We start from the raw sequence: 13,118 nt of genomic DNA on the forward strand, positions 1-13,118 counted from the left end.
TTCCCGTGGACAACGAGGACATAAAGATCCCAGCCAGAGGCTCGGCAATCTCTTCCGTCGCCTCATGGAGCAGCCTGGGGAATATTCCATCAGGCCCCGGGGACTTATCCATCCTAATGTATTTTAACAACTCCAACAGCTCCTCTTCCTTAATATCAACATGCTCCAGAACATCAACCTCACTCATATTGTCCTCACCATCATCAAGTTCCCTCTCATTGGTGAATACCAAAAAGAAGTATTCATTGAGGACCTCGCTCACTTCCACAGCCTCCAGGCACATCTTCCCACCTTTATCTCTAATCTGTTGTACCTGCACTATCGGCTCTAACTGGCCTATAATTTTCTTTCTTTTGCCTTCCTCCTTTCTTAAATAGTGGATTGACATTTACAATCTTCCAGTCCTCTGGGACCATGTTGTAATCAAGTGATTCTTGAAAGATCATGACTAATGGCATCCGTCATCTCTTCTGCAACCTCTCTCAGGACTCTGGAATGTATCTATCTGGTCCAAGTGACTTATACAACTTAAGATCTTTAAGCTTGCCGAGATTTTTTTTTTTTTTTTTAAATTTGTAATAGCAATGGCACTACTTCCTGCCCCATGATGCTCTCAGACCTCTGACACACTGCTAGTGTTGTCAGCAGTAAAGGCAGATGCAAAGTAACCATTAAGTTCATCTGCCATTTATTTGTCCTCCATTACTACCTCACCAGCATCATTTTCCAGTGGTCCAATATTAACTTTCTGCAACAGTGTCCTGTCCAAATAAACAAAGGAAATATTTATTATTTTCTCAGTGTTACTCTTTAAGATATGCCCCAAGTAAGTGCTCTGCTCTGTTATTCAATGCCTCTACTGAATGGATTTGACTTCTTAAAAAAGGCATATCCTCGCCCATATGACATTGTGCAGCGTCACTTAGGGGATACTGCAAAGATTGCGTATGTCTAAACTGGAAATGTTGGCCTCAACACTAAGCAGTGTGTGTATGTAAGTGTAATGCTGTGCATCAGCCAGTGAGCACCATCCTTACTATAAAGAATGGTGAATGTGACATCATACTACAGGGATGCTTTTCATCAGCACGACTCACCATCTGGTATGGTTTGATGTGAGGATGAAAGCTGCTAAATACAGAGATTTTGTATAAAACATTAGCAAACAAACACCCTCGACACAGCCAGAAATCTGAAAGTGGGGAGGAAGATAATTTTTAAGCAGAACAACGACCCAAAGCACACTGCGGGAGCAAACATGAAGTAGCTTCAAATGTAGAAAATTGATGACTCTGAGTAGCCCAATCAGCGATCTGATCTTAACCCTATCGAACATCTCTAGCAAAATCAAAACTGCTGTCCACCGCCGCTCCCCAACTAACCTGGCACAGCTTGAGCAATTTTGCAAGGAGGAATAAAGAAATCTCACTCCATCATGTTGTGGAAAACTAATAGAGACTGTCCCAAAATATTACTATCTATAATAGCTGCAAGAGGTGTTTCACCCAAGTACTGAAGAACAGCAAGTACGTGAAGTACTGAAGGACTGAATGAATACATTTGAACGGCTAATATTACCGCTTTATTTATTTTTCATGCTTTACAATTCTCCCATGGATTTGGGTTCTGCTGTGGCAGAGAAAGAGGATGGGGTTCACAGAAAAAAAAAAACAACAAAACTTCAGCTAAATTGATTAAAATCCCTGGTTGCAATACTCATTTATGTGAATAAAGATTTTTTTTTGGTGGGTGGTGAATACTATTTCAAGTACTGTATATGCATTGCCATATATGGACCACATATATACTTTATATGCTGTATATACGATATTACTATACATATACATACTGTACATATATACATTATACTGTATATACAGTGTGCATTGATATGCAAAATAACACCCTTTTTGTAGATGTATTCGTCTGAAATAAGAAATTTTGAAAATGGAACAGGTGTTTGCTACACAGATCTCGCACCCTTGCCTTGGAACAGTTCGCCATTGTTGTGGAGCTATTCTTAATCTTAACTTAACCTGTGGAAACAGTAGGATCACAAGAGGCACCACAGCCAGAAGTGGCTGAAAACAGAGCAAATATCTCCTTGATGGCTGAACCAATGCACAGACAACTGGTTGTTGGGAAATAAAGTTCCGAAATAAATATCAGAAGCTGAAATATTCTCACCTTAATTCCCCAAGAATACTCTGATAGTGCGGATACTGTGTATCATTTTGTTACAAATAGCTCCGCCCACCGCCCCACACGGAAAACCCATAACCATGGCAACACACAATGCTGGAGGAGCTCAGGTCAGGCAGCTCTACGGATTAGTGTAAACAGTCGACGTTGCGGACAGAATCCCTTCATCAGGAGTGGAATGGAAAGGGCAAGAGGGCAGATGATTGACTGATTTGGAAGGTGGGGGTTGTTGTTCTGTGAGACTCGGTGCTCAGGGTCTGCGAGCAAGCAGCTGCCTGTCCTGTCCGTGCACATTCCTCAGAACAGGGAGCGGCCTTTCTGCTGAAATCAAATCGAACCCGTTCGACAAAACACCGTCATTCAAGCGTGAAGGAAGTTTAATATTGTAATTAACACTTTCTGCTACAGGGAAGAGCGATAGAACCAGTGACGCGATGTAAGGACATTACCCGGGGTCTCGAACCTGCAAAGTTACCAGTTACTTCGCTCCCCTGTTTGCTGCGAGTTTCCAGCATTTTGTTTTTATCTCAGACTCCTGTCATCTGTAGATGCGCTAAAAATAATTTTCAAGCTTCCTTCAAATAAATCAAACCAAAGCATTCCCATAAGCGACGTTTCGTAATATAACCGGGTTTCGACCTGTTATTCTGAGTACTTGCGTTTTAATGAGGGACAGAGAGATCGGTGACAGATCACTGCCCCGTGGGATTTCACATGTTGCTACCGGTGTGAAAGATGCCTTCAGCTCTCACTCAGTAGAAACCACCCTGGAGAGTATTTCTGGTTCAAGGTAACAACGTCGTTTCTCTTAATCCATTTGGACAATGATTGACCCGTTAACATGAATATGTCAGGACTGCCCTCTGCCACTAAATTCACTCCCGATCCCGATCAAAGCCGAGTTTCGCTGTGAACGCTGAATACTTGTACAGACTCATACACAACACTTACCTCTGATGCTGTAACCGGACGGCGTTCAGTGTGGTCCCGGGAAATCACAGACTGACTTCCCGGGTGACCGACAATGGTCCTGCACCGGTGGGCTCACCCTGTACGGAGAGTTGAGTCTGAGCTGCTGCTCCCGAGTCCGTCGGTCATTACAGATGGACAGGGCCGGGTGAGCCAGGGTAGAGCGGGACTGTCGCGGTCCGGGTCACACTAACTCTCACCGGCTCAGGACGGGTCCGACAGCGGGAGGAGGCGGGAGTGGGATCAATGTAGCAACCTTAGAGTGGAAAACAAACAGGCTGCGCTAACCATTCTGTCCGGATTTCCGTGTAAATCTCTCCTTTTTCTCTCATGCAACCAGTGGGGCGGAGTTTCTCTGTTTAACCCAGCGAATCCCAGGCTGCGAATTTGATCCATCCCAGGTCCCGAGAGGATCTGAGCTCGGCCCCGTGTGTAAACAGGACTGTCCTGCATAGGTATAGTTCCAGCTCAAACGTCCTTCTGCTGTTCAGGTACAGAGAGACGCATTTCTGCTGAAATTAAACCAAACACATTCGACTATATATTTCCACTAACTGGGGGGAAAAAAAAACTTAGAGAGATTATCGCATTTCCATCCGAACAACTATTATCACAAGAAACCCCCTCGCCCACGGTTAACAGCGCGTTTCATTTCAGGAGCAGAGGTTGTTGACCGACCCCCGCCGGAAATACTTGTTGAATTTATTTCTCTTAAAAGTCATGTATTCCAAATGGCCAGAAGTGTGACCGAAGGAGGGAGTGATGCACTCTCTGAAAATAGTCACGCACGTTAAAATGGCCGACAGGGAGGGAATGACGCACTGATTGAAAATGAGCACGGGGTGGGGGGGGGGGGGATGGAGGGGGAAGTTGCGTGCTGATTAAAAAATGGGAGTCTCACTCCCTGTTATAAGTGCGGAGCAAGAGGGGACACAAACACGTTTTCTAGGTTTAACTACATTGAGTTTATTACTCGTTACAAGAAGAGCAAAGCGGAAGCGGGAATAAGCGTAATGGACAAGGACTTGGAGCCAGGACTGGACACTGGGAACCCCGGAGCCAGGACTGGACACGGGGAACACCGGAGCCAGGACTGGACACTGAAAATTCAAATACTGGACAAAGAACACTGAGCCGGGACTCCTCTTTGACGCAGGATATGGAGCCAGGAGTCTTCTTATTCTCTGGACAGACTCAGATACAGGACATAAAACACTGAGCCGGGAATCTTCCTTATACACAGGACGGAATCGGGATTCTTCTTGACACGGTCAGGACCCCTCTAGGGTTCAGGGCCGGTCACCCGTTTTAGACGTAGGACATGGATACGGAGACAGCACAACGATGGACAGTACTATAACTGGCCACAAGTACGTTCCAAGCAGCGGCGAGCTCTTGACTCACCCCGGCCGGTTAACTTTGACGGACCCGCTCTGGCAAGGGAAGGCGGCTTGCTGGCTCTTGCTTCGGGAGATAGATAGATAGATATACTTTATTAATCCCGAGGGAAATTTGGTTTCTTTACAGCCGCACCAACCAGGAATAGAGCGTAAATATAGCAATACAAAAAAAAAACAACAATCAAACAACAAAATGCAAACTATGCCAGATGGAAAATAAGTCCAGGACCAGTCTATTGGTTCAGGGTGTCTGATCCTCCACGGGAGGAGCTGCATGTTCGATGGCCACAGGCAGAAACGACCTCCCGTGCCGCCAACTGTTGTATCACGGTAGAATATGGCCGAAGTCCAACAGTAAAAAGTTCAATATCCAGTTTGCAAAGACGTTCCTTGATCGTAATATGCCCAGGATTGCACCATCCGTTGTTAACCAGATCAGTAAACACCCAACTCCTTAATGCTTACCGCTCTCAGTGCATATCCGGTCAGCCGGAACGGTATTACCCACCGAGCTCCTCTTCTCCAAAAATCTCTATTGTCTCAACCCGGTCCTCTTTCCTCGGCTTTGTGATCCCCCTCTGCATCCTCTGTTTTCCTCCGGATTTCAGCAGGGGTGTCCGCCGCTCTGCTCGCTAAACCGGCCGGTATTTGCTGGTCCGTGGAATACACAATGAGACTTTGCTTCTGTCTCGCGTGTCGGGATGTAACCATTTCCAGCGCGAAAGAAAACCCAAATAAAACTCTCTCTACCAGCATGTTAGAGAGGATGCAGCTTCGACGTGTTACCGTGAGAAAAACAAAAAAATAACGTAAATTAAAAAGTAAGAAGAAGAAAGTAAGAATAGATCGGAACGGCTGTACCAGGCTGCATGCACGACCGCTGCATGTGCACGCGAGAAGACTTGGCTTGCTCCGGGAAGATTACTTTGGCTCGTACTAGCTTCAGCGACGTCGTTACACAGCATAATGCTCTCGCACCGAACGGCTGAAGCCAAAGACTTCAGTCGGGAGTAAATTGTCTTTAATAACCAAGCCCGAGGGAGACGGGAAAACAGGGAATTAAAGGGAAACAGGGAGTCAATGGTCCGGATTGTAACACGAACAAAATGAATTTAAAGGGAACCTGAACCGGACAATGACACTCCCCACTATCCCCTGACCTAAACCTCACTCTCTCCATCCCTCTACTCCATGTACCCTATCAATACCCCTCATGATTTTGTAGACTTCCTTCAAAGCTCCCTGAAATCTTCTGCGTTCCAAGGAACAAAGTTGTAACCTATCCAATTTTCCCTTATAACTCTGGTCCACCAATCACGGCAACATCCTTGTAAATTTTCGTTGTACTCTGTCAAACTTATTTACATCTTTCCTGTAGGTAGATGACGTAAGCTGCACACAATACTCCAAATTAGGCCATATAAACGTCTTATACACCTACAACATATAATGCAATCTCCTGTTCTGAATAATTTATTAAGGCCAATGTACCAAAGATTTCTTTGCTATCTTATCTATTCGTGCCGCCACTTTCAATGAATTGTGGACCTTTGTTCCCAGGTGCCTTTGTTCTACCGCACTCAGTGCCCTACTCTTTCTTCACCGTGTAGCACCTATTCTGGTTGGTCCTACCGACGTACGCAGCTTGTAAGCTTGCATTAAATTCCATCTGCCATTATCAGCCCATTTTTACACCTGATGGAGATCCCGCTACAAGCTCTGATCGTGTTCCTCCCTGTCAAATACACCCCAAACCTTGGTGTCATCCGCAAATTTGCTGATCCGGATAATCTAATTATCATCAAGATCATTGATATCGATGACAAACAACAATGGATATCAGCACAGATCCAACTACCGACAGCATGGCTCCATGAAGCAATGGTTCTCCAACACGGCCTGCAGATGGTAATTGGCCGCTCTAGCCTTGCACCCTGAAAATCTTGTCAAGACAAAACAGGCGCCCATACTCGACCCCAAAGCCACTTATATTCCAAGCCCCAAGATGGGCTTCAGGTGCCAATGATTAACTCAAACAAAACAAGGGACAGCTGGAAGACCTGGAGTCCTGAGTCCCTGACGGGACTGTGGACCGGAATGCGGACTTCACGGACCGGACCATGACAATTTGTCAAATACATAAGTATATCTACTCAATATACAGTATGAGAGTTCCAGTCCGTATGTCGAAGATTAAAATCAAATTATAACAAATTATGTTTCTTGCAATATTCTCTGATGTCCACTAATTTGTTCCTTTAAATCCCGTGGACTTTTGGGTGGTCTATAAGGTACACTCATTAACATGTTCAAACAATTTTTATTTTTCCAGTTTACCCATAAAGCCCCACTAGATGAGTTTTCCCATATGTCCTTACTGCACACTGTCATGACACTTTCCCTAAGCCAGCCCTACGTCTTTAATCCCTCACACTATGTCACGTCTAAAACAACGGATCCCCAGAATATTGAGCTGCCAGTCCTCTGCAAGCCAGTCTTAATAATGATGACAATATAATAATTCCATGTGTTGATCCATGACCTAAGCTCATCTGCCTTTCCTTCAATACTCGTTGCACTGGAATATACGCAGCTGAGAACACTAATCACAACATGGTTAACCTTCAATTCCTGACTTTGTCTGAGGTCTTAACAACATCTGTTTGAGATACTTGGATAGGTACATGGATGGGAGAGAATGGAGGACAGGTCAATGGGATTGAGAGTAGGGGAGATTCAAACAAGAGGACATGAGTTGAGAGTTAGGGGCAAAGGTTTAGGGGTAACATGAGGGGGAACTTCTTTACTCAGAGAGTGGTAGCTGTGTGGAATGAGCTTCCGGCAGAAGTAGTAAAAGCAGTTTCGATATTGTCATTTAAAATAAAATTCGATAGCTATATTGAAAGAAAAGGAATGGAAGGTGATGGGCTGAGTGCAGGTCAGTGGGACTAGGTGAGAGTAAGCGTTCGGCACGGACAAGAAGGGCCAAAATGGCCTGTTTCCGTGTTGTAATGATGGTTATATATGGATTCGGTGGATTTGCAGTTTGACACGGAGACCTGGAATCGTGCACAATAAAACGCCAGGTGTGGGAAAGGGAGAATAGGAATCATTCATTGTAAAGCATCCAGTGTGGGATGTGGAGACCGGAAATGGTGCTCGATAAGATCCAAAGACCAGGTATCGTTTGCAGAAAAATCCCCGTGTGGGAGTTGAGACCGGGACTTGTGTGTGGTAAACGCCCCAGCTGTGGAACACCAAGACAGGGAACCACAATCTCAGGGTGAATTTGTTCAGTGACTTGTGATCAGCCATGACGAACATCCATGACATTGTGGATGAATAAATATTTAATCCAATAATTCTGACCTGTGGCACATCACTAGTCACAGGCCTCCACTCAGAGAAGCAATTCTCTACCACCACTCTCTGGCTTCTTCCATCGAGCCAATGTCGAATCCAATTTACCACCTCTCCATGTATACCTAGTGACTGAATCTTCTTAACTAACTTCCTATGCGGGACCTTGTCAAGGGCCTTACTGAGGTCCATGTAGACAGCATCCACTGCCTTCCCTTCATCCACTTTCCTGGTAACCTCATCGAAACACTCTAATAGATTTGTTGAACATGACCGACCACGCACAAAGCCATGCTGACTCTCCCTAATAAGTCCCTGTCTATCCAAATACTTGTAGATCCTATCTCTTAGTACTCCTTCCAATAATTTACCTACCACCAACGTCAAATTCAGCGGCCTATAATTTCCCGGATTTCTTTTAGAGACTTTTTAAACAATGGAACAACATGAGCTATCCTCCAATCCTCCAGCACCTCACCCAGAGATACCGACATTTTAAATATATCTGCCAGGACCCCTGCAATTTCAACACTAGTCTCCTTCAAGGTCCGAGGGAATACCTGTCAGATCTTAGGGAGTTATCAATTCTGATTTGCCTCAAGATAGCATTCACCTCATCCTCTTCAATCTGTATAGGTTCCATGACCTCACTACTTGTTTGCCTTATTTCCATTGACTCCATGCCAATTTCCGCAGTAAATGCAGATGCAAAAGACGTTAAAGATCTTCCCGATTTCTGTAGGTTCCATACATAGCCGACCAGTCTGATCTTCAAGAGGACCAATTTTATCCCTTACTATCCTCTTGCTCTTAATATACCTGTAGAGGCTCTTTGGATTATCCTTCACCTTGACTGCCAAAGCAACCTCATGTCTTCTTTTAGCCCTCTTTCCTCACTTTTTTTTTGCATTTTTATACTCTTCAAGCACCTTATTTGTCCCTGTTTCCAATACATGTCATACATCTCTCTTTCCTTCTTTATCAGAGTTCCAATATCCCTTGAAAACCAAGGCTCATTATTCTTATTCATTTTGCCTTCAATCCTGACAGGAACATACAAACTCTGCACTCTCTAAAATTTCTCCTTTGAAGGCTTCCCAATTACCATCACATTTTTGCTAGAGAACAACCTGCCCGAATCCACGCTTATCGATCCTTTCTCGTTTCTTCAAATTTGGCATTTTTCCAGTTTAGAACCTCAACCCGAGGACCAGATCTATTTTTATCCATGATCAATTTCAAACTAATGGTGTTATGATCACTGGAAACAAAGTGTTCCCCTACACATACCTCCATCACTTGTCCTAACTCGTTTCCTAATAGGTGATCTAATATCGCATCCTCTCCAGTTGGTACCTCTATATATTGATTTAGAAAACTTTCCTGAACACATTTTACAAACTCTGACCCGTCTCGACCTTTAACAGCATGGGAATCCCAATCAATATGCGGAAAATTAAAATCTCCTACTATCGTAATAGGAAATCAAGTATAGCACATTTACTTGTAGAGACTTATCAGTTCTGATTAAGAAAACTTTCCTGAACACATTTTGATGAATTCTACCACATCCAGTCAATTTACAGTTTTGATGTCTCAGTCTATATGCGGAAAGTTTAAATCACCTACCATAGCAAATTATGTTTCTTGCAATAGTCTGCGAATATTTCTACAAATTTGTCCTCTAAATCTCTGAGACTGTCGGGTGATCTGTACTATAGCCTGACTAAAGTAGAATACCATTTGTATATTTCAGTTCCACTTATAAAGCTTCACTGGATGAGTTCTCCAGTGTGCCTTAACTGAGCACGGCGGTGACGTTTTCCCTGACTCTGTCCTGTCTACAAGTACAAAACCCTTTAATATTGAGCAGCCAATCCTGCCCTTCCTGCAACCAGTTCTCACTAACAACTATAACATGATAATTCCATGTGTTGATCCATGCTCTGAGCTCATCTGCCTTGCTTTCCATACTTCTTGCATTAAAATATTACCAGCTTAGAATATTAGTCACAGCATTCTTAATCTTTTGATTGCTGACTTTGTCTGAGGTCTTAACAATGTCTGTTTGAGGAACTCGGATAAGTACATGGTTGGGAGGGGTACAGAGATCGGGTCAATGGGACTCGATAAGTTAACAGTTTGACACGGAGACCAGGAACAGTGCACAGTCCATCTCCCGGTGTGGGATAGCCTGATGGGAATCATGTGTGGCAAAACACCTGGTGTCGGAGAAGGACACGGCGAATGCTGCGTGATGGGATACGGAGAATGGGAATTGTGCTTTGTGGGATAGGAGTCTGGAAACCGCTTGCACTACGAAGTCTGGAGTGCGACACGGAGACCGGGAACCGTATTCATACAGTGGATTTTTTTTTCAGTGACTTGTAATCAGCCATGACTAACATCCTTGCCACTGTAGATGAATAAATAGATAGTCTAATAATTATGAGCAGACACAGCTCCTCTCTATTTATCCATGGCTCCCAATGCCATTCTCCATCACCCTGCTCTCTCCTCCATCCCTCTCTCTTTCCCCTCCCAACTCACCCCTCTCCGCTCAGCACGCATCACCCGCACCCCTCCTTTCTCTCCACCCATTCGTGCTCACCCTGCCCTCTGCAACTCACGCCTTCACTCTGTCTGCTTCAAACCCACCCCTCACCCTCTCTCCTGGAAGCAATTCTCACACCAATTTTTCCTTAGTCACTCCTCACTCCTCACTGAATTCCCCCCACCACTACATCCCCAGCATCCCTCACTCCTCACCTCGCCAGTCGCCCACCTCTCCCTTGCTACTACCCCTCTTGCTCATCCACCCCATCGCGCCTTCGCGTGCACACCCAACCATCCTCACCCCTCTGTTGCCCAACTCTTCTTGTCCCACTCTTCAGTTCCCCTTTCCTCCCCACTCTCCCTAACACTCCGGCCTACTCCCTTCCTCTCAACATCTCGTCGTCTCTGCCCCATCTATCTCCCCTATTCTCTCTTCCTTGCTCTCTCTCTCTCCTTTCTATCTCTATCTATCCATGTCCCTATCTCTATTCCCCTTTCACCTCTCTCTTTCCCTCTACCACCCACCCCCCCCCCCCAGCCACTCTCACTCTAATCTTCATATACACCTTCCCATCACAATCATAGAAAAGTACAGGACAGAAACCTGCCTTTCACCGAGCTATTTAAATTGCCTGTGTCTATCAACATGCTCTGGGGCCATTCCATCATACGTCTACCATCTAACTAATCACTTAAACATTGAAATCGAGCTCACATGTACGACGAGTGCTGGAAGCTAGTTCTACACTCTTATAACCCTCCGCACGAAGATAAATCCCCTTGAGTTCCCCTTAAACTTTTCACTTTTTTTCTCTTTACACATGGCCTCTGGTTGTAGTCACACCAAACATCAGTGCAAGGAATCCTGCTTGTATTTATTCCTCATGATTTTGTACACCTCTATCAAATCCCTCAATTTTCTGCATTCTAGAGAATAAAGACTGAACTTATTCAATCTCTCCTCACAACTCAAATCTTTCAGACGCAGCGACATCCTTATAGATTTTTTTTCAGTAAACCTTTAACGATGTTTACACATTTCCTGGGGGCAGGTGACCCAATTTGCATAGAATACTCCAAATTAAGCCTTAACAATGTATTATGCAACTTCAACATCCTACCTCCTGTTCACAATACTTTGATTGGGTGCTGTGTAATACCCAGATCTTATTACGGAACTTAATGCAAAGGAACCCTTAGGAGTTAGCGATCGTAATATGTGTGAATATATACTGCAGTTTCAGTGACAGAAGCTTAATTCACATGTAAAAGTATCACAATGGAATAAAGGGAATTACAGAGGCATGAGAGAGGAGATTGCTCAGGTGGATTGAAAGGGGGAAACTGGTGGGGATAATGGCAGAAGCTTCTGCAAATAGTTCACGAGGCTCAGGATAGATATGTCGCACAGAGGAAGAAATCCTCAAATGGCTGGGGAGGCAACCATGGCTGATAAAGGAAGTTAAGGGCTGCATAAAAACCAAGGAAAGGGCATATAAGGTAGCACAACATAAGTGAGTGGAAAGTTGGGTGAATGGGAAGCTTTTAAATTCCAACAATAAGCAACCAAAAAAGTTATAAAAGGTGAAGATGAAATATGAGGGAAGACTAGCCAATAATATAAAGCAGGATACCAGAAGATTTTTCAGTTATATAAACAGTAAAAGGGAGATGAGAATTTATATTGGACTACTGGAAAATGATACTGGTGAAATAGTAATGGTGGACCAAGGAAAGGCAGATGAACATAATGGGTACTTTGCATCAGTCTTCTCTGTGGAAGACACTAACAGTGTGCCACAGGTCTGTGAGTGTCAGGGAGCAGGAGTGAGTGCTATTGCTATTACAAAAAAAAAGTAGGAGGCAAACTCAAATGTCTTAGGGTGCATAAGTCACCTGGGCCAGACGGACAACTTCCCAGAGTCCTGAGAGAGACTGCTGAAGAGATAACGGATGCATTGGTCATGATCTTTCAAGAATCACTTGATTCTGGCATATGGGGGCCATGCACAATCTGGATTTGATAGAGACAACCGTGGGAGTACAGAGGAACACCTGGGGTAACTTCTGAAATACCTGCTTCAATGCCGCTGCTACTGTGCGATCGAGAATCTCCAGAGACGAAGGCCCCAAATCCTCAGCTTTGGCTATTGCTTGTTGCCGGGGCCTGGGTCCAAGCACTCGGCAGAGATGGTGCTCGGTGTTCGGTGTCGGAGAGGTGGTCGGAGGCTCGGGGTTTTCGGACGGACTCCGAGACAGACTATGGTCGGATGCTTCCGGGATGCTGCATCGGCAAGTTGACAGCGTTGGAGGTTTATCGCCTGCATGAGATGATGGGACTTTCGTGAGACTTTGAGACTTTACCGTGCCATGGTCTGTTCTTATCAAATTACGGTATTGCTTTGCATTGTTGTAACTATATGTTATAATTATGTGGTTTTTGTTAGTTTTTAAGTCAGTTTGTCATGTGTTTTCGTGATATCATTCTGGAAAAACATTGTATCATTTCTTAATGCATGCATTACTAAATGACAATAAACGAGGACTGTGTGTCCTCATAATCTAATCTAATCTAATCTAATCCCGGAGGACTGGAAGTTTGTAAATATCACTTCGCTCTTTAAGAAAAGA

General features: G+C 44.4%; 1 protein-coding gene across 3 annotated transcripts in view; it reads right to left on the reverse strand.

Annotated features, from left to right (window-relative positions):
• LOC140206838 (NACHT, LRR and PYD domains-containing protein 3-like) overlaps positions 1-3,328 on the reverse strand; it is a 34,791-nt gene extending 31,463 nt beyond the window's left edge. For all 3 annotated transcript variants that reach the window (XM_072275080.1, XM_072275081.1, XM_072275079.1), the window contains exon 1: positions 3,154-3,328. The gene's annotated coding sequence lies outside the window, so the exon portion shown is untranslated. The remainder of the gene's footprint in view (positions 1-3,153) is intronic.
• Between the last annotated feature and the right edge of the window lie 9,790 nt (positions 3,329-13,118).

This window comes from Mobula birostris, chromosome 13, assembly GCF_030028105.1.
Source record: "Mobula birostris isolate sMobBir1 chromosome 13, sMobBir1.hap1, whole genome shotgun sequence".
Classification (NCBI taxonomy): domain Eukaryota; kingdom Metazoa; phylum Chordata; class Chondrichthyes; order Myliobatiformes; family Myliobatidae; genus Mobula; species Mobula birostris.